The 17,212-nt window shown below is 41.1% G+C and overlaps 1 long non-coding RNA gene across 1 annotated transcript; it reads right to left on the bottom strand.

Moving 5' to 3' along the window:
- Window positions 1-474: 474 nt before the first annotated feature.
- Window positions 475-14,562, bottom strand: LOC138781280 (uncharacterized). Its single transcript, XR_011361458.1, has 4 exons — window positions 14,536-14,562; window positions 12,145-12,281; window positions 2,220-2,273; window positions 475-620 (listed from the first exon to the last, which is right to left on the bottom strand). It is a non-coding gene; the product is annotated as an uncharacterized lncRNA (long non-coding RNA).
- Between the last annotated feature and the right edge of the window lie 2,650 nt (window positions 14,563-17,212).

The following is a 17,212-nucleotide window of genomic DNA, read 5'->3' on the forward strand; positions in this document are numbered from 1 at the left end:
TTAAAGGGGTTATCCAGTGCTACAAAAACATGGCCACTTTCTTCCAGAGACAGCCTCACTCTTGTCTCCAGCTTGGCGGGGTTTTTTCTGCTCAGTTTTATTGAAGTGAATGGAGCCTTAATTGCAAACCACACCTGAACTTGAGACAAGAGTCGTGTTGTCTCTGAAAGAAAGTGGCCATGTTTTGTAGCACTGGATAACCCTTTAAAAAAAAACAAACCTTACTTATGGTGCCTAATATTTTAATGGGGACTTTTCTTGGATAGACACAGCACGTTCCTGGTAGCTGACTGCTAGCTGATTTTCAGTCCTTCACATCAGGCACAGTGGTGAAATCCGGTCCTATCCACGCTTGGTTCAAAAATAAAGGTCAGCGACTCCACACTGGGGGAAGACAGACTCATCTTCCTGGGAGTCACAATGGCCCCTGCGGCACTAAACATCCTCTCAGATGCAACACTGCTGACTGGGAGAGAACTCTTCCAGCTGTGGCCAGATGTCGAGCTTTTTTGCCTAGTATTGCACCTTTTCAGAAATATTTAAGGGCAAGGGTGACTCCAAGTATGACTTGACCTGCTGCTGGATGGAGACTTGAGTGTGGTGCTGACAGGTTCCTTTCTCTGTTGGTTGTAGAAAGTCTGTCATGAGTAACTGGTGGCTGAATCTGCTACTGTCTCCTGCTGCAGCCCACATTCTTGATAATACGCCTCAAACAACCAATTGCGCAAGAGTTCACGGTACAATTTTACTGTAAGGGGTAGTTCACACTGAGCAAATATGGGGTAGTTCTGCTGCAGAGCTCTCCGCCGCGAAATTACGCCGTGCCCTGTGTCCCACTGTGAGTGAATGAGACAACGCGCCTTCCTCCCCCGCCGCCGCTCTCCGCTCAAGTGCCACATGTTTGAACGGAGAGCGGTGACTGAGGAGGAGCGCGCGCTCTCCCATTGAGATGATATGACACACTAAGGCAGGTGTATTTCAGCAGCAGAGAGTTCCGCAGCGGAATTACACCTGTTTTACTCAGTGTGAACATATCCTAAGATACATAACTTTCAGCACTATAGTTACGTCCTCACTGGAGCGCCACCCTTGATTCCACTCTGGCAGCCTCATTTTGGGCCTCACTCCCAGCTGGGGGACATCATGAATACCCAATGGCGTCCCTAGCAACCTGGAATGCTGCGGGTCTGCTTCACCGACTAGAGATTTGAATAGGTCTCCCTGCCATTTTGTATCAAGTCTCTGTGGTTGGGGGATCGGGGGCTTGTCCAATCATGTTCTGGACAAGACCCCTAACCTCCTATAAAAACTTCTGAAGTATATTAACCCTTCACTGGCTTTCAATCTAGATCTAGAGTGCTTGAAATTCTTTTTGTATCTACTGTATTATCTGCTGGCTCTTCTGACCCTAGCTTTTATCCTTGACTATCCTTGTTATCTGGTTTTCTTACCAATCAGGACCACAAACACCGGAGTTAAGTCAAGATCCTTACTTGCCAGCAAGGAGATTACACACATCCAGGCTGAACCGAACCTTAAATGAAGCACACAAAAATAGCAATTGCAGGTGTTTAGCTGTTTTGGTGCAGTTCAGCTGTTCCCTCATCTCTACTTAGTTGTTCACACTCCCTGGGTGTCACCAGTTGTTGTTTTCTGGTGTCCTCGCAGCAAAATTTCAGCTCAGGCCATTAACTGACTGAAGAACAGCACCAAGACCAGTGATTGGCTGAGCATGCTGTCATTCTTGAGACACAAACACTGGCTTGTGTCTCATCTAAAACAGTAATTGGCTGAGTGGGCTGGAGACACCAAAGGACACAGAGGAGGACACTAGAGATGAGCGAATTTGCCGAAGTTGGGGTTCGTATAAACCTTAACTCTCGGCTTCTGATTCCCGCTGTCTGCAGCCTCCGTGAACAGGGTGGATACAGCCTGAGTACCCCCTGGAAAACTGGGATACAGACATTGGCATAGGCTGTATCCCAGTAACCCTGTTAACGGAGGCTGCAGACAGTGGGAATCAGAAGCCGATAGTTCAGGTTCATACGAACCCGAACTTCAGCAAATTCGCTCATCTCTAGAGGACACCAGAGGAGCATAAACAGGTGAGCATACCTTTTTGTTTTTTAGATGTGTGGCCATAATCTTTAATGAACTTAAATTATGCTTGCAAAAATTCACTCTGTTAACAATTTGCTTTGCTCATTCCTATTACTTACAGTTTAGCAGTCAATAGAAATTTTATTTGCCCAGGTCACAGTATATGACTACATCTGGAACAAAGAAACAAGTAAAACATTGTCAACCTCAGATATTCAACATCTGGAACATTACAGTTCAAAGGGTGATGAAGACAACTCAAAAGATGTAACTACTCATGTAATGATTTATACCATTCATCTGAGAGGCTATCGAGACCTTTATCGCCAGTTCCTTCGTCTACCAGATGGAGCCATTGTAGAGGTAGGTCTATGTCATTTACTTTTTAATACAGTTAAATACAGGGGACCTTATCATGTAAACATAAGTCTCAGGACAGAGGAAGTAAAATCTACTCTAGCCATACAAGAGAGTCAATTACCATGTATCATTATATTATTCTTAAAGAGTCACTGTCGTCGTTTTTTTTTTTTTTTTTCAAAAATCAATAGTCCAGGTGATTTTAAGAAACTTTGTAATTGGGTTTATTAGCCAAATATGCCATTATCTGCATTCAAAAAACCTTTTCCCAGGTCCCCCCTTCCCTCCTTTTTTCCATTCACTGCAAAAAATCAGGAAATTTTGACTTGTTGCATCAGACATACCCAGTCTCGTCTCTAGAGAGGGGAGGGGGGAGGAGGGAGTTAGCCGACAGCAGAAAGCTAAGAACAAAGGATTACAGGTAGAGATAAGTGAACCAGGTTCCAGTTCGAGTCTATCCGAACCCGAACTTTCGGCATTTGATTAGCGGTTGCTGCAGAAGTTGGATAAAGCCCTAAGGCTATGTGGAAAACATGGATACAGCCAATGACTATATCCATGTTTGCCAGACAACCTTAGAGCTTTATCCAAGTTCAGCAGCCCCTGCTAATCAAATGCCAGTCGTTCGGGTTCAGATCAGAGGTCAGAGAGGTCAGTGCTCACTGTCAGAGTAGATAAAGGGTGAGGTATTTGTAGATTAACTCTTGTTGTCCTGTTTTGGTCTTTTGTTTAGCTCTCTCCATAGGAGAACAATGAAGACAGGGGGGAGAGCTTCAAACTTGCTTTTTCATGATAAAATTAATTTTTCGGCTAATAAACCCAATTACAAAGTTTCTTAAAATCGCCTGTACTATTGATGTCTGCAAAAAAAAAAAAAAAATCACGACAGTGACACTTTAACACTCTTTGAGGACCAGGCCAAAATGACCCAGTGACCCGCGCAAGTTTTGATCTTAGTGTTTTCGTTTTTTCCCTCCTCCCCTTCTAAGAGGTCTAGCACTTTCAGTTCAGTTTTCTATCTATAACCCATGTAAGTGCTTGTTTTTTACAGGAATAGTTGTACTTTGTAATGGCGTCTTTCATTTTACCATAACATGTATGACGGAATTCCAAAATTAATATTTATGAAGATATAAATTGGTGAAATCGTAAAAAAGAATGCAATATGGTAACGTTTGGGGGGTTCCTGTGTCTACGTAATGCACTATATGGTAACAGCGACATGATACTATTACTCTATAGGTCAGTCCGAACACAACTATATGCAGGTTACACAGATTCTCTAATGTTATATTTTTTTTTTAAATGAAATCCTTTTTTTTTGGCAATTAATTATAAATAAAATAGCCCTATTGTGACGCTTATAACGGTTTTATTTTTTCACCTATGGGGCTGTATGTGGTGTCATTTTTTTCCGTCATGATCTCTAGTTTTTATTAATACCATATTTGTGAAGATCGGACATTTTGATCACTTTTTATTATTTTTTTTTATATATAATGTAACATAAAATCGGTAATCCGCGCACTTTTTTCCCTCTTTTCGTGTACGCCGTTTACCGTTCCAATGACGCTTGTTATATTTTAATAGATCGGACAATTATGCAGGCTACAGTATATTATATGTTTATTTGTTTATTTATTTTTATATATTTTATTTATATAATGGGAAAGGGGGGTGATTTAGACTTTTATTGGGGGAGGAGTTTTGGGCTAGTGTAATAGTGTTTTTAACTTTTTTTTTTTTTACACATTTGAAGTCCCTTTGGGGCCTTTTACATACAGTACTTTGATTTCTACACTGATCATTGCTATGCCATAGGCATAGCATTGATCAGTGTTATCGGCGGTCTGCTCATTGGGCCTGCCTGTGCAGGCTTAGTGCAGCAGATCGCCGATCGGACCGCACGGAGGCAGGTGAGAGACCTCCGGCGGTCCGTTTTACTGATCGGGACCCCCGCAGTCACGATCGGTAAATGACAGGGGACTAACCTGTCACTTACACTTAAACGCCGCGGCGTTTAAAGAGTTAATGGCACATGGCAGCGCAATCGCAGCAGCGTGTCATTACCGGTGAGGTCCCAGCTGCTGATTGCAGCCGGCCCCCACCTGCTATGAAGCGCGTTCCGCTCCAGAGCGCGCTTCATAGCCGGAGAAACACCCAGGACGTATAGTTACACCCTAGGTCGTCTGGGGACAGACTTCCATGACGTAACTATACGCCCTGGGTCATCTAAGGGTTAAGTAACATAGCAACATATCAGGGGACACAGTGCAATATTTTGCTTTTTACAGGGTCTGTGGCCTGCTCACAAGGTGGGCAGGTGGCATGGGGGACAGCATGGTGTAAAGTTTATATACATAATAGTCATCACCTCAGTCCTATTCTATGTGACTTTCGGTGTAGGGTCAATATAGGAGACCTGACATTGCCACTTTAAAGTGGTGGCTTGTGATCCTATGGCCCCTGAAGCAGTCCACCATTACTCTCCAGCTGTCACATAAACCCAAAACATGTTGAAACTCTGGGGACACCATAATGTTTCTAACAGATTAAATAAAGTTTAAAATATTTAAACTGGTGCTGGACTATACCCATCCTCTTCTGGATCCTATCAGTACTAATTTATGCGAATGTCAGGGAAGGGTTAATATTATACACCAAGACTGGAAGGGAACTGTAAAGATACATGCAGTAGTAAGTCAAGTGCCCCCAAGCATGTAAATAAAGTAAAAATATAGGATATTTTTCTTTTTTTAATCTTTACAAGATATTTTTCTAAGTATATGCGAATGCTGCAAGTTCTCAATTATAAAATACTATTGAAATGCACAAGTACAAAAGACCTTATTAATGCTGGTTTCTTAAGCTTTTTGTTTGTTTGGCGTCTCAGGGTGGGGGTGGAATAGGAGACCTTTTTGTTTGTGTATGCAAGTTTGACAATTGTTCTTACAAATACCAGCTTTTTTATTTTTTATTTTGTATCTAGTACATGTACAGTATGTTATTGAACTAAAACTGTTAATAACTCTCATGGTAAAACAGGAAAAAATGAACGAAAATCATTAGAGTAAAAAAATTCAAAGAATATAATATTATAAAGTAAACTATTATAAATATAGGGTATCATTCCATATTGGTGTTGCTCTAGAAAATCCTTTGTGTAAATGTGTGTGGTGAAACTTTAAGAAAAGTTTCAAAACTTCAATGCATTTATGAAAATATATAATACGTATTTGAAACCATATTCAAAACAAAGGGTAATGTAACAACTATACCACCATACAAAATAAAAGAGGCTGAAAATGCTGGTTTTCTCTAGGGAAAAAAAAGTGACACTCATAATGCATTTTAAAGAGAGTTTAGTCTGCTCTCATGAAATCATGGCTTGTGCAGAAATTCAAGATTTGGAAAAAACGCTCAAAGCAAGTGAACTCTTAAAACATAGGCCATTTTGAAAAGATTGCAGTATGTATTACATTGATAAGAGTTGATTAAAGGGCATCTTACAAAATTTAGTATGTCAACTCTTGTGCCACTCTTGTGAAATGTGTGTTTGTTTCTAAAGTGTCGCTATCTACATTAATAGATAGCTGCATTTGCTATGATAACAGGTGACACAATAGGTCACATAATTAGAAATGCAATTGTAGCCCCAGGTTCCTTTTGATTTTTTTAACTGTCCAGCCCATCTATCCTCCCTTAATAAAAACAAATTAGTTTCTCCTTATTCTTAGGTTTATGCTTCGGGTTGTTTTCTCTCAGAATGGAATTGGCTGTGAACTCTGCTTTTTTAAATAGTGAATTTAATGTCTTTCAGTGTTTCAAAATTAATACTAGCAAAAACTGAAATCCTCATCTTTTTCAGCAAAGGTTACAACATTCCCAGTGACACTTGAGAGTTCAACATCTCCTTGTAAATAATCTGATAAAGGCCAGGAGATAATATTTTTTCACATGTACTGTAAAAGTAAATTAATTTAGATTGTGTATGTCTTTAAAAATTACTGTAGAACTTTATATGGATTTTTTTAATTTCCTATTAGTAACATTAAAGTTAGGTCTACAGAGCTTCTGCTTGATCAAATAAGTCCCTCAATGATAAGATGTTGAGTCCCATTAGAATGAACAGAGTCACACAAAAGGCCATATTCCAGGGCCGGCATCAGCACAGGGCTTACATAGGCAAGTGCCGGGGCCCACAGCACCTCTAGGGGGCCAGAGAGTGAGACCAGCCTAGTGTTCTTATGTTCAGCCTGCTCACTGTAGTGCAAGGTGAGCGGGCTGAACATCAGAAGACACAGGAGATGGAGCAGAACCTGCACAGAGAGAAGGAAAGACCTGATCACATGACCTGAACGTCCTCAGCCTCACAGTGTAGAGATTATCTGTTGATCAAAGCAACAGAGAGGAAGAGGGAAAATGCTGAGCTGTAAGTGCTGTGTGTCAGTTAGTCAGTGTCCGTGTCAGTCAGTCAAATACATATGCTATAGAGACAGCACTTCAATTGAAAGCAAACGTGTTCTTTTATTGACAACCTAATACGCAACATTCCGGCTGATACTTAGCCTTTTTGAGGCCTCTCTGAGGCCTTTGCTGGGGCTTCCATGGCTGCCTAACTCAGCGACTGATACAGGATGGTTCAACGCAATACTGCATTAATCTCTGAGTAATCCAGTGTGGATTACATTAATAGATTAAAAATATGGCCGCGTTTATGCATATTTTGCTTCTGTATTTTGCTTTTATTTTACTGTGTGTGAACCTAACCTAGTTGTATCATATAAGCTATACTGTACATCCATTCTTATCTTCTTCATGGGTTTTAGAAAGTATAGGGCTTAAGTAAGAAGTGCAACTTTGACTTCACTGGTTTCCACTTAACCCTCACTTAACCCATACTTGTACGTCCAGGGCCACCTACGTGTGTTCAGAGCGGGGCCACGTGGTGGCCGCGCTCTGAACCACCGCGGTCCCAGATTCCGCATGTAGACCGGGACCGCGGCTATTAGCGGGCACGATCCAATCACCGTGCCCGCTAATAAAGTAATCGGATGCAGCTGTCAAAGTTGACAGCTGCATCCGATTACTTGAATGCAGCCATCCCTGGTGTCTAGTGGGGTGGATCACTCCTCTGGGACGTTGTCCCGGAGGAGCCATCCACACATCCTCCTCCATCCGGGCTTATCGATCTATGCTGTATATCTATGCAGCATAGATCTCAGTGAGAGATTAGAGTGCTTATACTAGAAGTCTCCCAGGGGGGTACATTTTTGGTCGCATCAAACAATGGTAACAATGGTTTGAATTTTTACAGGCCATCAGATACAATAATATATACAATAATAGATACAGTTATACATTACATAACGTTGTTATCGTAATGACTTGATGAACATATATAACAAGTCAGTTTTACCCCAGGGCGAGCAGCGTAAAAACGTAAAAAAAAAAAACAAATAAAAGAAATGCTTTTTTTTTTCAATTTCACCACACATTTTTTCTGGTTTTGCAGTGTCCTTTATGAAAAAATTAAGCCTGTCATTGCAAAGTACAATTAGTGGTGCAAAAAATAAGGGCTCATGTGGGTTTCAAGGTGAAAAAAATGCAAGTGCTATGGTTTTTTAAGCACAAGGAGGAAAAAACGAAAATGAAATTGGCTCTGTCCTCTAGGGGTTAAGAAGATTAGTGGAGGGAAATTTCTACTGCAAATTTTCGTATACCATGGGTTTGTATGCGCTTAATGCAAAGAGAGTAATGAGGGGTATAACAAATCTTATGTCGGAAACAATTAGCCAGCACAATAAACATGATTTTTTTATGTGTTTTCCATATACTGTATATATATATATATATATATATATATATATATATATATATATATTTAAAAAAAACATTATTTTTCCTATGTTGTCATAGATATTTGGAGATTTCAGTGGCATAAGCCTATTACCTAGCGAGGTAAACAATACTGTTGAGGAATATGCCAATCGAATCTATTCTCCAATGTGTAATGCAGTGGACATAAGAGAGAAGAAAAAAAGTGCAGCAGACAACTGAGGTAATGTTCCAATGTAATAAAATTTTCTGAAATCTTTTGCATGCTGCAATTTATTACTTGCCAAGAGAATTAAAACACCTTTGTTTGGAAAAAAAAAAGATTTTTACATAAAGATGTAGCGGCTGCAAACACTATAAGTGATACTCTTGTTATATAGAGTACTACATTATTAATACTGGCTTACTGACTTAGTAGCTAAGCTGGCAGTACTCAACAAAACACAGTAATCACTAGCCCCTTAAGTCCTACTCGGTTGCGAGTATTGGAACATAAATAAGGAAACAACAGGGTGGCCCCTTTTTGTCAACGTCTAACTCAAGGTGCGAGTATTGCGATCATGACAAGGGCTTGCCAAGGCAGGCATCCATCCACAGACAGTCGTTTCGGGGTATTTGCCCCTCTTCAGTGTGGAGCAGGGTTCTGGCTGGTTGGGGCAATGACAAATCAACCAACAAAACACAGTAATCACTGAACTGAAGGAAATCAGTGAAAACATTCAAATGAAGTACTCAATCAAGAGTCTCCACTGATGCCTACAAAAGTTTAAATATGCAAAACAAGAGTCCGTGGAGCCTCGGTTGTGAGTCTCAAAACACAGTATTGCCAGATATCTTTAGCCTGTTGCCACGGGGTGCCTCCATGATGGGGAGAGCACTACACCACCCTGATAGATAGCCCCTAAAGTCCCATTAGACGTTGACAAAAAGGGGCCACCCTGTTGTTTCCTTATTTATGTTTCAATACTCGCAATCGAGTAGGACTTAAGGGGCTATCTATCAGGGTGGTGTGGTGCTCTCCCCATCATGGAGGCACCCCGTGGCAACAGGCTAGAGATATCTGGCTATTCCGTGTTTTGAGACTTGCAACCTAGGCTCCATGGACTCTTGTTTTGCATAAGCTGGCAGTACTGTATGCATTGCTACTCACTTTACATTTGCATCTTCTTTGCACATTAACAGCTGCTCCTGGGAGCGAAGTACAAGCCAGCAGTGATGCATACAATGTTGCATGCATTGCAGCTCACTTTACACTTACTGGGAAGTGAGCAGCAAGCTTTACAGTACATAACATTTATCTGGATTATATCCTTGGGCATGCTGCAGTAACATGATGTAACATTGAGTTAACAATGTTGAGTCTGTAATTCATTTGCAGACTCCCTCATATTTAGTTTTTACCCTTCTTCTAGTTTTATATTTTTTCTTGTGGTTTGTTCTCTTAGGTAATACATGATGTGTTGAAGTGTGAAGTAAATTGAAGAGCCTAAAGCTTGCCCTGAATTTTGTGTGCTTTCTTCCCTATCTACAGCTAGTGTGAGCTGTCCTCACGTACGCTCAACTATCTCTCTACACCAGTCAGTTATAAATGAGAGTAACTGGGAAAGGCTGCAGGAGGCCATGTCCCTTTTCCATTTTGACCCATAATCATCTGAGCTCAGCCTGAAACAGCCCAAAATTTGCACATTATTTTTGCAAAAGTGAGTTATGCACAAAACTGAAACCTGGCATACAATCTATGGTAAACTTCCTGTCAACTATTTTGATTTTTGTCACACTAAGAAGGTCACATGCTGTAGCTTTTTACACACTCTGTAGATGCAAAATTGTAGGAACTTTTTTAAAGGGCACCAATCAATAGTTATTAACTATTATTATTGCATCTAATGTTGTTAGCATTAGATGCGTTAAGTATGGTGTGAGCTGCTAAAGTGTTCTCTTACCATACTTGGTGTGCCATCCTCTTAGGGGGTATATACGAGAAAATACTGTTTTATTGCAGTGCACTGCAGGAAAAGAGATCAGGACTAGTCATCTGGGTGGTGTCCAAGTCGTGACTAGTCAAATAAACAATTTTAAAAATCAGTTCAAAGGTGCCAATAGAATTTAGCTAATATAGACATGTGATGTCAGTGTAATAAAGCTTTGCCATCTGGTATCCTAATGTTCTAATTTACAATGACCAGTATTAATAGCCTTTTTTGGACAAGTGTTAATCAAAATACCCAAACTCACACACCTAAAGCCCAATGCAGCCAATGTGTTATTTTCTGTGGTGTTAGGGGCCTTTCATTGTCTAGAATACCATGGAAACTTAGGGACTTGGCTTTTTTTACTCTAGTGCCTCAAGCCTCAGGTTATCCAGGAATACAAACAGCAAAAACAGCACCACACCTTTCCTAAGGTTGTCATCTTAAATTAACTGATCTGACCACACTAAAAACTGGAGATGAATGGTGCTTTTTTTCAAAGGTCCCCACACACTTTATAGGTTTTTGTCTGTATCCACCCCGTATGATTCTGACCATAGGGGTCGGGCATGATGAAAGCCCTGTGGCTTAACCTTCTCTTTCCTATAGAGAAGACAGGAAAACTTAAAGGGGTAGTGCAGCGCTAAAAAATTATTAACAGAATAACACACATTACAAAGTTATACAACTTTGTAATGTATGTTATGTCTGTGAATCGCCCCCTTCCCCATGTCCCACCACCCCCGCCCGTGTACCCGGAAGTGTGTGGTGCATTATACATTACCTGATCCGTGTCGAGGACTGCCAAATCGCTGCCGTTGTCCCCCCTCCGCCGCGTCACAACTGTGCTCAGCCGCGATTGGCTGAGCACAGTTATGCTCAGCCAATCGCGGTTGAGCAGCTGATGACGCGGCCGCTGATGGCAGACGGCCTCGACACGGATCAGGTAATGTATAATGCACCACACACTTCCGGGTACACTGGCGGGGGTGGTGGGACACGGGGAAGGGGGCGATTCACAGACATAACATACATTACAAAGTTGTATAACTTTGTAATGTGTGTTATTCTGTGAATAATTTTTTAGCGCCGCACTACACCTTTAACCGTGCCTGTAGTGTCACTTAATTGAAAAGCTACTTGCTTGATCATACCAAAATTTATATTTGTAAATATATAAGGCAGCCATCTTGTTATATAGATGGCCACTAAGGATAATCATGGGGAAATAGTCTTGAAGTTTTTTTTTTTTTTTTTTTTGCAATATAGCATCCTATAGCAATATAGCATTGATTTTACTGTGGCCCGGCTGGGTTAAAAGAACAAATGTACCTTTACTGACCAGGTACCAGCCCTCAGTCACTGCTGTTCTGACAGGGCCTGACTACTCCTCAGCACTTTCTAGTCTCCTCTTGACACACAAAATTGGTTACTCAGTTGAGGATTCATTGACTGAGGCTTCTTGTGTCATAAAGAAGCCAGAAAGTGCTAAGCAGTGAGGACAAGGTGTTGCTGAAATTTTGTTTCACCTCAACCTGGCCATTGTTAATAATTTTACTTTACTATTAATTTTATTTCTAAATCTTAGATTAAAAAGACTTTCAATGTATATATATGTTTTTGCATTTTCTCAAGTATTGTGATTGTAAACAAAAACTATGCAAAAATATTCAAAAGTTAAAGTGGTTTTAAAAACTTTACTAAGACAAGCAGAAGAGAAATCCCATGTTGTTGAGAATAGTTAACAAATATAATTAAACATGTCTGCTTTACAAGAACATCTAGAGCTGCATCTTTAAACAATTACAACACCTTGCAAAAAATGCACTCTAAAAGTCATCTTCTTAATGATTGTTATATTTTATTTTTAGTTTACCATTCATATGCATCATTAAGAAAGGAACAACCAGGATCATAATGTTCAAAACAACTGGATACGCTCAGATGAGATCTACATAGGAATAAATCACCAAGATGCGAGGAAGGCAACTTCAGGTCTTCTTGTAACACCTGCTGGAAAAGAAGCAGAGCCAGACTGTAAAATGTGCATAGTTCTCAGCTAACAGCCTCAGTGACTAAATAATGACAGAGGAGCACCTGGTAACCCAGGTTTTAGTGACATGAATCTTTGGAAAAGCCACTATCTTGAACCCTGTAGTATCCTGAAAGACTAAAAGGAGAAAATTGTATTGTCTTATGCATTACCACAAGAATATCTTATAACTAACTTTTTGCTTGTATTCACTGTCGGCTAAATACTTAAAGATAAACAACTGGATTTTTTCCCTGTGTATTATATATAAAGCATAATTCCTAAATTTACCAGGACTATCACCAGTGCATGTTTTGACTTGTACTGTATCTCTCTTTAGGGTTTATTCACATGTCAGTGTATTTTTCACTCCGCAAATTTAGCAATAGCTATTAGCAATCTGCAAATGCCCATTCGTATTTTATCCATATTTTTTTTTTGCTGACCCACTAAAATTAAAGATCGTGGTTTACCATAATCTAGTCACTATTTGCGGATCACATCTGCAAAAATACATATCCTATAAGGCTCTATTGATGTGTCAGTCCACACTAGGGCTTTTTTCTTTTTTTCTTATCAGTACGGACCACAGCCCCGTACACACCTGGACTTGTGAATGGGGCCATTGAAATACATTGATCCTATTTTCAGACGTTTTGGATTGCGGACATGTGAAAAGAGCCTTACACACCAACACCCCATATGAAGCAAGGTAACCATAATCTCTCCTTAAAAGGGTATTCCAATGATTAAACCTTTTTTCATCTGTCTAATACATTAATTTATATTGGCAAATACAGTTATTTTAAGACTTTTCTGTGAAAAGTCAGTGACAAATCTGCATCTTTTTAAAACATAAATTCACGTATGTAGATTTCAATTCCATACTGCAGGTCAATATCTGTGCAAACTTCCAAGCATGTGGCTGAGATTGCAAAAATCTCATCCACATCACCGCTACTGTAATTCGCTGTGTATTTTTTGCATTTCTTGTGAAAGTGGTAAATGCTACAAGGTACTAAGGGTCCACCAGAATACAATACCTTCTGGAGCTGACTTTGGGGCCAATTGCAGTCCACAAAATTTCACTTTTTTAAGGGAATCCAAAAAGATGCTTTTCCAAGCTCCCGAAAAGCCACAAGCTGGAATTTACCGATTTAACATGAGAAGTAGCCAGGGTTAACTTGATCCCTGACGCAGCAATTGTGTCAGGGAGCTATGTTAAGTAAATTAGAAAGTTGAGTTAAACGTGTTACTGTGATCAAGTTAACCCTGGCTACTACTCATGTTAAGCCTGGCTACATCTGTATCTTCCCTCCCCCAATCCCTGCTTGATTGACACCTTGAAACGGAGTCTTAAAGAGAGCCAATCATGGACAAAAATGTTTTTAAAAAAATTCCCTTAATTAGAAGTGAATGAATATTTTATTAATATTTGTAAATATAATTAGTTATTTTTACTGCAGTGTTTTTGAATTAACCACGTTTTACTTTCCTGTCTCGCTTCCGGAACTTCCCGGCATGCAGAGGGTCGGGATAGGATCCCATGATCCTTTTCCCGCCGATCTGTTAATACACTGTGATCTCGCATTATCCAGCACAAGATCACTGTGATCTCGCACTATCCAGCACAAAATCGCTGTGTATTACTGTGTCCCTAATTTGTCTATAAGTGTCCCTTAATCTCACTATAAAGATACAGACTGCCTTTCCAGTCTGTATCTGATACTTTACCCGATCCTCTGTTCCCTGGCTGAAAACATATCTTTTATCTTTATAAATAGATTTAGGAACTCTTATAGAGACACATTAGGGACAGTAGATAAATAGGTGATAGGTTCTCTTTAAGCAGGACCAGGGGAGAGGGAATAAGGATGAGTTTCAGCATGCCGCTCCTCATGAGCGCTGAAAAGTCTCTTTAACACTTTTTATTATAGAATAAAAGCATTTTTTTTACATTCTGGAAGCAGAGATGGTTTTTACGAAAGGTAACAAGTGTCTTCTTGACTTAACAGCTATCTAATAGTGTCAGCAGCTTGGATCGTGAATTAATGCTTACAGATTCCCTTTAAGGTCCGACAAATAAGTTATTAGACCTGAATATATCTGAAGATATATTTGTATGTTCTCTCACAACAACATGACAATTGACGTAAAGTGATATTGTCCCCCCTTACTCTATGTGTGGTTCTCCGCACCATCTACAAGCTTAGATGCTTCACATTCAATATATACCTGTATAACACTTGTCTGTGTCTTCTTGTGCTCTAAAATTGCTTCATTTTATCCATGAACAGTGGCACCTTGGTTGAGGCATCTCACCTATGTGGACAGTGGCAGTTAGTGTCTATCTCCCGGGTGGGCAGAGGGCCTAACTGCCATGAAGTCCCACCTAGGTGCCACTGTCCATAGAGAAAATGAAGAGATTTTAGAGCACAAAGAAGATACAGACCAGTAGATGGTGCAGAGAACTGCACATACTGATGCTGATAGTATTTCATATTCTTCTTTAGAACAAAGTATTCTAGATTAATCCATAAGAGCCATGTGTTCTTTTCTTCCTAGTGGATTCATGAATAAGGTCAGAAGAACAGTATGGGCCCATAAATTCAGTGGGTGTGTTATTATAGAGCCATACTATACAGATTCTAAATCCATCTGTGCGCATAAGGCCTTAGTTAAATAACCTGATATTTAAAACTTTCTGTAGACTAGATCATTAGTTAAGCTGTGTTTTACTGATATATTTACAAGTTTAGTTACTCATCCTGTAAATAGAATGGTTAATGCAGCGGCATATAATCTGTTACATACCATTGAGTTCACATTTCTACTCTTGCCTTAGCATCTCATGTAGTACAGTGTTTAAATTCAAACCAATTGTTGTAGTGGCGTTGCTTCTCTTTTTCATTGCTCCTCAAAGCATTATCACTTGATTTATTTAATAAATGTGAAGCCTGAGCTTGTCGGCAGTGCAGTTTCTATCGAAGTGATTCCATGCTGTGTTTGTTGAAGTGCTAAGTAATTTGCTTCTAGTGGAGGCACATATCATTTAGCACTACAGTGCATATTTAACGGGATGATGAAAAACACTTTTTATCTATTCACATGGTAATAGTGATCATCTTAATTCCCTATTTCACTTTAAAATTATGACCCTGGGGTTTAGTCCTTGTATCTCTATCCCTGCCATGCAACTTACTTTCATCTGTATCTGCCACAAACTTCTCATCCGGGTAATGTCAGTTAATGTAGCCACTGTGACCGGCAGTAAAACTGATTGTAAAAAATGAGCAAGATTACACTCTCTGCTAGAACAACAAAACTGTATCTATAAAACAGCTAGACGTTATATCTTTAAAGTGTTATAGATACTTAAAGAGTCTGTTTAAAGAATATAGTATATATTTATTCTGTGATTATAACAAAGTAATAAATAAGGTATCTATAAGCTAAGTAATATGCTATGGGTAACATCACCTATATCTAAGCACCAAAGTGTGAAACCTGGAAGTGAACCTCCACATTATAATAACATTTAGCAGCACTTTCTATTTCAGAAGGTACATGTATAGATGAAACATCCACCTCACCATGGACCAATCTCTTGCACCTCTCACCCTACCCACACATACAAGCCACTAAAGAGATCTCAACCTTAGAGGCTCTACTTGGGAAAGTCCCCCCCCGGGGGTGCACGATCATTACAATCAGAACTATTTATGAGTGGATGCCAGAAGTTTTTAGCTGCATTTCCAACATATAGGGATGCATCTTGGCTTGAATGTTATCTAAACATGGAACATCTTCCTAGAGGCTTACTCTTTAGGGTATACAAAGGCTAATTAATGAAGCCGAGACTAAGCCATCCTTTATTGCAGCGAGGAAGAATCAACTAAATACATCCCTACTCCACAATCTTACAGATCTTCAAAAACTCACACAGCTTCTCTAGGTGTGTGAAAATTTAGGAAAACTCATAAATTAACAACAAGATGGTACAGGACACCTGTCACGGCCGCGGCGGCGTCCCGCGTTCCGGGCCGCCGCCGCGACCGCTTCCTGCCCCATGCAGCAGCCGGTGTCCATAGTCGGGGACCCGGCGCTGCTATCACCTCGGCCCCGGGGGGCGCCTCACCTCTCCACGCTCCTGTCTCCCGCTGTGCCGGCCGGCGCGCGCGTCCCCGCCTCCTAGGGCGCGCGCGCGCCGGCTGTCTCAGATTTAAAGGGGCAGTGCGCTCCTAATTGGTAGTTGCACCTAATCACTCCCCTATAAATCCCAGCATGCCCTGTCCCCTGTGTTGGAGCCTCTACATGCTTCCCTTAGCGTTTGGCCCAGCTCCCTGTTGTTCCTGTGTCCTGTCCGTTACCTGGTCCCAAGTCCCTGTTCCTGAGTCCTGTCCGTTACCTGGTCCCAAGTCCCTGTTCCTGGTTCCTGTTTCCCTGTCACTCCACCTGTTCCCGTGTCCAGCCTGTCACGTGCGCTCTCACCTGCAGACCATTGCCTGTGCCATCTCCTGCCACGCCTCGCCTGCCGACACCAGCAACCAAGCCAGGGGTAGCGACCTGGGGGTCGCCTGCCGCAGCAAGTCCATCCCGCCTTGCGGCGGGCTCTGGTGAAAACCAGCGGCCCCTTAGACTCCGCTCCCTGGTGAGGTTTGTGCCATCGCTGGTGCCGGTCCAGTGGATCCACTACTCCAGGCGTTACAGTAGGCTCCAACCATGGATCCCGGCGAGGTGCCTGATCTCCGTGATGTCGCCAGAGTGGTCACTCAGCAGGCGCAACAAATCCAGAAGCAGTCACAGCAGATCCAGCAACTCACTGCCGCCTTACAGCAGCAGACTACTGCCCAGCGCACACCACCTCCTGACGCTTCTTCTTCACTCCGACTGGCCCTCCCACGCAAGTACT

Source organism: Dendropsophus ebraccatus, unplaced genomic scaffold (assembly GCF_027789765.1).
Source record: "Dendropsophus ebraccatus isolate aDenEbr1 unplaced genomic scaffold, aDenEbr1.pat pat_scaffold_965_ctg1, whole genome shotgun sequence".
Lineage (NCBI taxonomy): Eukaryota > Metazoa > Chordata > Amphibia > Anura > Hylidae > Dendropsophus > Dendropsophus ebraccatus.